The sequence below is a fragment of the Schistocerca americana genome, chromosome 7 (genome assembly GCF_021461395.2).
Source record: "Schistocerca americana isolate TAMUIC-IGC-003095 chromosome 7, iqSchAmer2.1, whole genome shotgun sequence".
In the NCBI taxonomy this organism is placed as follows: domain Eukaryota; kingdom Metazoa; phylum Arthropoda; class Insecta; order Orthoptera; family Acrididae; genus Schistocerca; species Schistocerca americana.
Genome location: NC_060125.1, coordinates 629,069,484 through 629,078,268, shown reverse-complemented (window position 1 = coordinate 629,078,268; position 8,785 = coordinate 629,069,484).

Here is an 8,785-nt window from a genome sequence, read left to right as displayed (position 1 = left end):
CAAAATTTTGATAGCCGGCGGCTGTGGCCGAGCGGTTCGAGGCGCTTCATTCCGGAGCTGCGCTGCTGCTATGGTCGTAGGTTCGACTCCTGCCTCGGGCATGGATGTGTGTGATGTCCTTAGGTTAGTTAAGTATTTTTAAGTCTAGAGGACTGGTGACCTCAGATGTTAAGTCCCACAGTGCTTAGAGCCATTTGAACAATTTTTTCGTACGGAACCCTCAGAATGCGAGTCCTGTTCGCACCTGGCCAGTTGTTTAGTGTACTTACGCAGTGTGGTCATACACACTTTCCGAAACGTAAATTCCAAGCCAAGACATCGCTGCGAATGAGCTTTACGGCAGTAGGAGCAGCGCGTTAGCCAGTCATAGGCATCACACGACTCAAATGGAGCATTGCACCAGCTTGCAGAGTATTTGAATTTCATATCTGGTTTTTAATAGTAAAATTCATGAGGCAGAAGGGGCTTTTACGATCATAAAATGATAACTGCTCATTTCAGACGATTTCCAGATAACAGTCAAGTACACTACTCTGTTACTCAACCAAAACCATACTATGAACCTATCGAACAGAAAATGTGGAGCTAACTATTGAATAAAAGTAGCGCCAAAAGTCGAGTAGAGAACCTAGCAAGCTTACGCTGTTATTTAATGACCGTATCTTCAGCCAAATTATGGCAGCACCTAAAACCAGACACGGCGCAGGCAAATGTCCTACAGGCTGACTCGCCTTGGTGCTATCATGTGGGGCAGGGGAGATGCAGACACTTACTTCAACGTTCTTGTATATTTCCGCAATGATCAGTTGGTCTAACAATCTCGACAGGGTCGCCATGTTAGATCGGATTTGGCAATGTCAGTGGTGGGAGTCGCCCGATGTCCATCACCCACCACCATTTCCTTCTGGGATGGAATTTGTCTACCCCACCTGTCTGGGTCTAGTGTTGTCTGATGTGCAAGTGTGACGACGTTTTCTAAATGTTTGTGAATCGTGTAACAGATGTGGGACTTCAATACCGGCTCTGTATTCAGCTTGTGAGATGTGGGAAAACCGCCTAAAAGCCACATCCAGGTTGATCGGCACACTGACCCTCGTCGTTAATCCGTTGGGTGGATTCGATCCGGTGTGTGTTCACGTCCCCGCATCACGTAAACGGCGTGCTGTAACACGTTACACTACACGAGGGAGTCTAATACTTTAATTGCATGTCAGTGATTAATGACGATAAAATGGATAAATCTTGTTTGAGTAATGTTGTTGACCAACACAATATGATTATAATTTAAATTAAATAAATATTTATTGTAATCAATAATTAATTAGTTCAAATGGTTCAAATGGCTCTAAGCACTATGGGACTTAACATCTCAAGTCATCTGTTCCCTAGACATAGAACTACTTAAACCTAACTAACCAAAGGATATGACACACATCCATGTCCGAGGCAGGATTCGAACCTACAACCGTAGCAGTAGCGCCGTTCCGGTCTGAAGCGCCTAGAACCGCTCGGCCACCGCTTCTGGCCAGTTAATTAGTGCATGGTAGACACTGATCAGTGCGGATTCAAAATAAGGGGGTATTAAACAGATAATGAATCAGTGGAGTGCTGTAACACACCATAAACGTGGGTCACATTAAACTAACGAAACCACATCCAAACAGTTTAAGTCCGGAAACAGTAATCCTTCACTAATCACAAAGTGAAATAGTGTTAATCATTCCAGGTAATTGCTGCGAAACACGCAGTCAAGTCTGTCACGCGTAACAACTAATGTTGTTGTTGTTTTGTGCTCTTCAGTCCTGAGACTGGTATGATGCAGCTCTCCATGCTACTCTATCCTGTGCAGCTTTTTCATCTCCCAGTACCTACTGCGGCCTACATCCTTCTGAATTTGCTTAGTGTATTCATCTCTTGGTCTCCCTCTACGATTTTTACCCTCCACGCTGCCCTTCAATACTAAACTGATGATCCCTCGATGTCTCAGAACATGTTCTACCAACCGATCCCTTCTTCTAGTCAAGTTGTGCCACAAACTCCTCTTCTCCCCAATTCTATTCAATACCTCTTCATTAGTTATGTGATCTACCCATCTAATCTTCAGCATTCTTCTGTAGCACCACATTTCGAAAGCTTCTATTCTCTTCTTGTCTAAACTATTTATCGTCCATGTTTCACTTCCATACATGGCTACACTCCATACAAATACTTTCAGAAACGACTTCCTGACACTTAAATCTATACTCGATGTTAACAAATTTCTCTTCTTCAGAAACGCTTCCCTTGCCATTGCCAGTCTACATTTTATATCCTCTCTACTTCGTCCATCATCAGTTATTTTGCTCCCCAAATACCAAAACTCCTTTACAACTTTAAGTGTCTCATTTCCTAATCTAATTCCCTCAGCATCACCCGACTTAATTCGACTACATTCCATTATCCTCGTTTTGCTTTTGTTGATGTTCATCTTATATCTTCCTTTCAAGACACTGTCCATTCCGTTCAACTGCTCTTCCAAGTCCTTTGCTGTCTCTGACAGAATTACAATGTCATCGGTGAAACTCAAAGTTTTTATTTCTTCTCCATGGATTTTAATACCTACTCCGAACTTTTCTTTTGTTTCCTTTATTACTTGCTCAATATACAGATCGAATAGCATCGGGGAGAGGCTACAACCCTGTCTCACTCCCTTCCCAACCACTGCTTCCCTTTCATACCCCTCGGCTCTTATAACTGCCATGTGCCTTCTGTACAAATTGTAAATAGCCTTTCGCTCCCTGTATTATACCCCTGCCTCCTTCAGAATTGGAAATAGAATATTCCAGGCGACCTTGTCAAAAGCTTTCTCTAAGTCTACAAATGCTAGAAACGTTGGATTGCCTTTCCTTAATCTTTCTTCTAAGATAAGTCGTAGGGTCAGTATTGCCTCACGTGTTCCAACATTTCTACGGAATCCAAACTGATCTTCCCCGAGGTCGGCTTCTATCAGTTTTTCCACTCGTCTCTAAAGAAATCGCGTTATTTTTTGCAGCTGTGACTTATTAAATAGATAGTTGGGTAATTTTAACATCTGTCAACACTTGCTTTCTTTGGGATTGGAATTATTATATTCTTCTGAAAGCCTGTGGGTATTTCGCCTGTCTCATACATTTTGCTCACCAGATGGTAGAGTTTTGGCAGGACTGGCTCTCCTAAGGCTGTCAGTAGTTCTAATGGAATGTTGTCTACTCCCGGGGCCTTGTTTCGACTCAGGTCTTTCAGTGTTCTGTCAAACTCTTCACGCAGCATCATATCTCCCATTTCATTTTCATCTACATCCTCTTCCATTTCCATAATATTGTCCTCAAGTACATCGCCCTTGTATAGACCCTCTATATATTCCTTCCACCTTTCTGCATTCCCTTCTTTGCTTAGAAATGGGTTTCCATCTGAGCTCTTGATATTCATGCCAGTCGTTCTCCTTTTGTCCAAAGGTCTCTTTAATTTTCCTGTAGGCAGTATCTATCTTACCCCTAGTGAGATAGGCCTCTACATCCTTGCATTTGTCCTCTAGCCATCCCTGCTTAGCCATTTTGCACTTCCTGTCGATATCATTTTTGAGACGTTTGTATTCCTTTTTGCCTGCTTCATTTACTGTATTTTTATATTTTCTCTTTTCATCAATTAAATTTAATATTTCTTCTGTTACCCAAGGGTTTCTACTAGCGCTCCTCTTTTTACCTATTTGATCCTCTGCTGCCTTCACTATTTCATCCCTCAAAGCTACCCATTCTTCTTCTACTGTATTTCTTTCCCCCATTCCTGTCAATTGTTCCCTTATGCTATACCTGAAACTCTGTACCACCTCTGGGTGGCCGGCCCAAGTGGCCGCGCGGTTCTAGGCGTTGCAGTGTGGAACCGCGAGACTTCTACGGTCGCAGATTCGAATCCTGCCTCGGGCATGGATGTGTGTGATGTCCTTAGGTTAGTTAGGTTTAACTAGTTCTACGTTCTAGGAGTCTAATGACCTCAGCGGTTGAGTCCCATACCGCTCAGAGCCATTTGAATCACCTCTGGTTCTTTCAGTTTATCCAGGTCCCATCTCCTTATATTCCCACCTTTTGGCAGTTTCTTCAGTTTTAATCTACAGTTCATAACCAATAAATTGTGGTCAGAGTCCACATCTGCCCCTGGAAATGTCTTAAAATTTAAAACCTGGTTCTCAAATCTCTGTCTTACCATTATATGATCTATCTGATACCTTTTAGTATCTCCAGGGTTCTTGCATGTATACAACCTTCTTTTATGATTCTTAAACCAAGTGTTAGCTATGATTAAGTTATGCTCTACGCAACCAGGAGGCTTCCCCTTTCATTTCTTAGTCCCAATACATATTCACCTACTATGTTTCCTTCTGTCCCTTTTCCTACTCTCGAATTCCAGTCACCCATGACTATTAAATTTTCGTTTCCCTTCACTACCTGAAAAATTTCTTTTATCTCATCATACATTTCATCAATTTCTTCGTCATCTACAGAGCTAGTTGGCATATAAACTTGTACTACTGTAGTAGGCGAGGGCTTCGTGTCTATCTTGGCCACAATAATGCGTTCACTATGCTGTTTGTAGTAGCTTACCCCTACTCCTATTTTTTTATTCATTATTAAACCTACTCCTGCATTACCCCTATTTGATTTTGTATTTATAACCCTGTATTCACCTGACCAAAAGTCTTGTTCCTCCTGCCACCGAACGTCACTAATTCCCACTATATCTAACTTTAACCTATCCATTTTCCTTTTTAAATTTTCTAACCTACCTGCCCGATTAAGGTATCTGACATTCCACGCTCCGATCCGTAGAACGCCAGTTTTCTTTCTGTTGATAACAACGTCCTCTTGAGTAGTCCCCACCCGGAGATCCGAATGGGGGACTATTTTACCTCCGGAATGTTTTACCCAAGAGGACGCCATCATCATTTAATCATACAGTAAAGCTGCATGCTCTCGGGTAAAATTACGGCTGTAGTTTCCCCTTGCTTTCAGCCGTTCGCAGTACCAGAACAGCAAGGCCATTTTTGTTAGTGTTATAAGGCCAGATCAGTCAATCATCCAGACTGTTGCCCTTGCAACTACTGAAAAGGCTGCTGTCCCTCTTCAGGAACCACATGTTTATCTGGCCTCTCAACAGATACCCCTCCGTTGTGGTTGCACCTACGGTACGGCTATCTGTATCGCTGAGGCACGAAGCCTCCCCACCAACGGCAAGGACCATGGTTCATGGGGGGAAAACAACTAATAGAGCTAAATAATCTCCAAGTTTATTACCACCTCAATGCTGTTTGTCAAAAAAGGAAGCTCTTTGTCTTGCAGTTTCAATTGGACACAAAAATTATGAAAGTGGAGGCGCAAAATAAAAGCAGTTACAAAAATAAAGCGATTTTATACTGCAATTCAGTCAATAACTCACCGTAGGTATGTTTTCAATTATTTAATAAGGTTAAATTTTAAATATTCATCATGTGGATTATAGGCAGTGGATACCACATGGGTACCACATGCTGCTTTAAAAAGTAAGCGTAATTGTCGAAAACGTCTGCATAATCATAATGCGATAAAATGGGTGTAACTTTAGCTATATGTAAAATATTTGAGGTGTCACTCTCTGAAGTGCTGACAGACAGCGTTAGTTTTCCTGTTACACCTCGCGTGCTACGGTAACTTAGTAGCGTATGTTAGTTACTAATTTTAAATTGTATATCTTAATTTTATAGTTGTACAAATTTTGACTTTTATAATAATTGTCTCGTAAAGCCTAAATGCAATGTTCTCGTTTCAACTGCAATATCTCTGTAATGTTTGGTTTTATCGAGTCACGATTGTAAGTTCTGAAACGAGATTTTCCAGAAATTGCAGCAGCCATATTGCATTAGAGGCAAGTAGACGGTGGTAAAGTCGTTTGTCTCTTCGTTGACTTTTTCTCAAACTCTCATGCCTCACCACAGCACGGGAGTAACCTAGTCGAACGGCTTCCTAAGGTCGCTGACTCCTGGTTGGCTACACTGACTCTTATTCTAACAAATCCCTTCCACTTCTCTCTCTGCATGAGACGTCATCTCCATCTCGTAGTTTCACAACCTTTCAGAAGGGACTAATACATGAAATAGAATACTTTGTAAGCGATCTTAAGGGTTTCTCAGTGCTTGCACGAGTGTGGTAAGAAAGGAGGCCCGTAAAAATAGGAACATTTTTCACAGGTGATAAAAGTATATAAACACGAACAACATCAAAGATTCGTTAAGAAAGGCTGTAGCTATACGCCATCAATTTTAAGGCTACCCGTGCTTGGGGCAATGCATAGTCAAGCAGAGTAACACAACTGTGTTTTTCCACAAGGGGCGTAGTCTGGGTTATAAATGTGCTGTTACTGTATGTATACAAAGTTAAATACCAAATAATAATATCTATGTGTAGTACTGCACCAAGCTCTGGAAAATTTCTAGTCAGACTCCTCTCGGTACTGTCTGAGTCCTGTGGAGTCCTTCGCTCACTTACCTACTGCCCACTGAATATTTCCTTAGGCTTTCGCTACCAGGTAATTACCACTGTCACCTTTCTTTTAAAATAAAATTATATTATTTGACAGTCATACATCAGCACTATGCTGCATAGATATTCGGATGTCTGCTTCTTCCATTTAATAACCTGTTGAAGAAAACAAGCAAACAACACACGTACAATCATCTTATGAAACGATAGAATGGTGTAAGGAAGCAAATGTATACGTCTGAAGAGAGAGAACAGACGATTTAAATTTGTAGCGCTATAAAAATATTGGTAAAAAGTGAGAATATTTCTGTCATTATTATCAAGAAGTAATCAACCTAGGAAAACAAAATACGCCGTCAAATTAAGTAAAAGGAAATCTTCGAATTTCCTTGTACGTGAAACTGGTACCGAAGCAATAACTATCTTACACTGGTTAACACTGGAGGATGTACTAGAGTTTATTCACATTGAAAGCAAGATTTTATCGGACAGCAGGAAGAGAAGAAAAACTGAACTGCCAGAGAAAGTCACATTTATAATAAAATGAGAATAGAAGAAAATACTAAATACATTTGCATAGAATATGAGGACAGGTCACCAACGTAAACAGGGATAAATGATCGCCGTAATAAAAATAAAAGAAATAGGAGCTCGTGTGGAAACTTTTAAGTGTTCATTTTTCCCAAAATCTGCTAAAGCGTGGAACGGTGCAGACGTGGTCCGAGAATGGTTCGATTAACCCTCTGCCAGGGACTGAAATGTGAATTGTAGACTAATAAAGTAGATGTAGATGAAGAAGAAGGGGAGAGAGAGAGAGTGAGTGAGTGAATGAGTGAGTGAGAGAGAGAGAGAGCGTATCCTCGGTTATGGGACAACCCAAGAGAAAAGAACTGAGATCTTCGCAATATAATGCTGTCGTTAAACGCTGAATATATTGAGGGGCACCAAATGAACAATTGTTGAGATGAAATGGAAGGAAACTAGGTTTGTATAGTTAGATAGGCGTAACGGTGAAAGCAGTATTGAAAGAGACGTACAGAGAAGAGAAATTACAACATAGGAGGACCCAAACAGGAATACACTGAGTGCTGTGCGCAAAATATGCAACAGTTACTGCTAGCATAAGAGACTGGGTACAGACGCAGAGCTACGACAAATGGAAGGTGGATAGCAATGTACGGGTCGAGAACAGAAACGGAAGGAGAAGTAGATCGTATCAGTGCCTCATACACCTCTTTGACCGCTGAAGTTCGCGCTTCAAGTCGGAATCCTAAAGCTGCATATTCCTCTCTCTGCCTCCATGATTCGGTTCGGCTTTCCTCCTCTACAACCACTCGTCAACATGGCGTAACGAATTTGTCTGTTAATAATAAGTTACCCACTTTTACTTTGATGTCTCATGACAGACACGACGGAAAGGTACGAACGTACGGCCTCACAGCTATACGAACTAATAAAATGTTTTGCAGCTTCCGAGCACATCGAGTGGCTAAACATCCATGAGCTTTCGGATGAGTGCTCGTAGTCGATTGTCAAGTGATGGCACAACCTCTCCAGAGCGGCCGACAAACATTCGTCCAAAAGCTCTTGGGAATTTAATAACTTGATGCGAATGGATGCTCGAGAAATTGTTTTTACTTAAAATATGTTTTTTATGGTTTTCCGTTTTTCTGTCATAAATAATCTTTAATATAAATAATTTAGTCGTTGTAGCCACGAAGTGTTTGAAATTCTGCCTCGTCTGCCTGAACGGCAATGCTACAGAGCAGCTCGTATCACAGCTACTATCGTGAATGCATTGACAAGGTCGCTTTCATTGCGTTAGAGCGACCTACATACCCAGACAGAGGAAGAGAAAGAGGAAAAAGAGATATATATATATATATATATATATATATATATATATATATATATATATATATATATACCTCACAGAAAAGAGCAAAAATTTCCAGAACATTCTGCATTTTCACAAAAGTGATGCTATTACGACCCTTTATGGATAGTTACAGATCCAATTAGTGTTAACTGAATGTGGCCAGACTCTCTCTGGTGGACACAGGCCAAGCTGATTGCCTCATTCAGGTATTGGTTTCAAGGTATGAGACAGGAGTACTTTCCACGGGCCAGAGACTGTAATGCAAATTTCTTGTGAAAATTTCAGTGAGTAGACCTGTACTGAGAATATGGAATAACACCGACAACGTCTTGTGCACTGCAAGTACCATGAGAGTTTGGCGGGAAGTGAGAACTTGTAT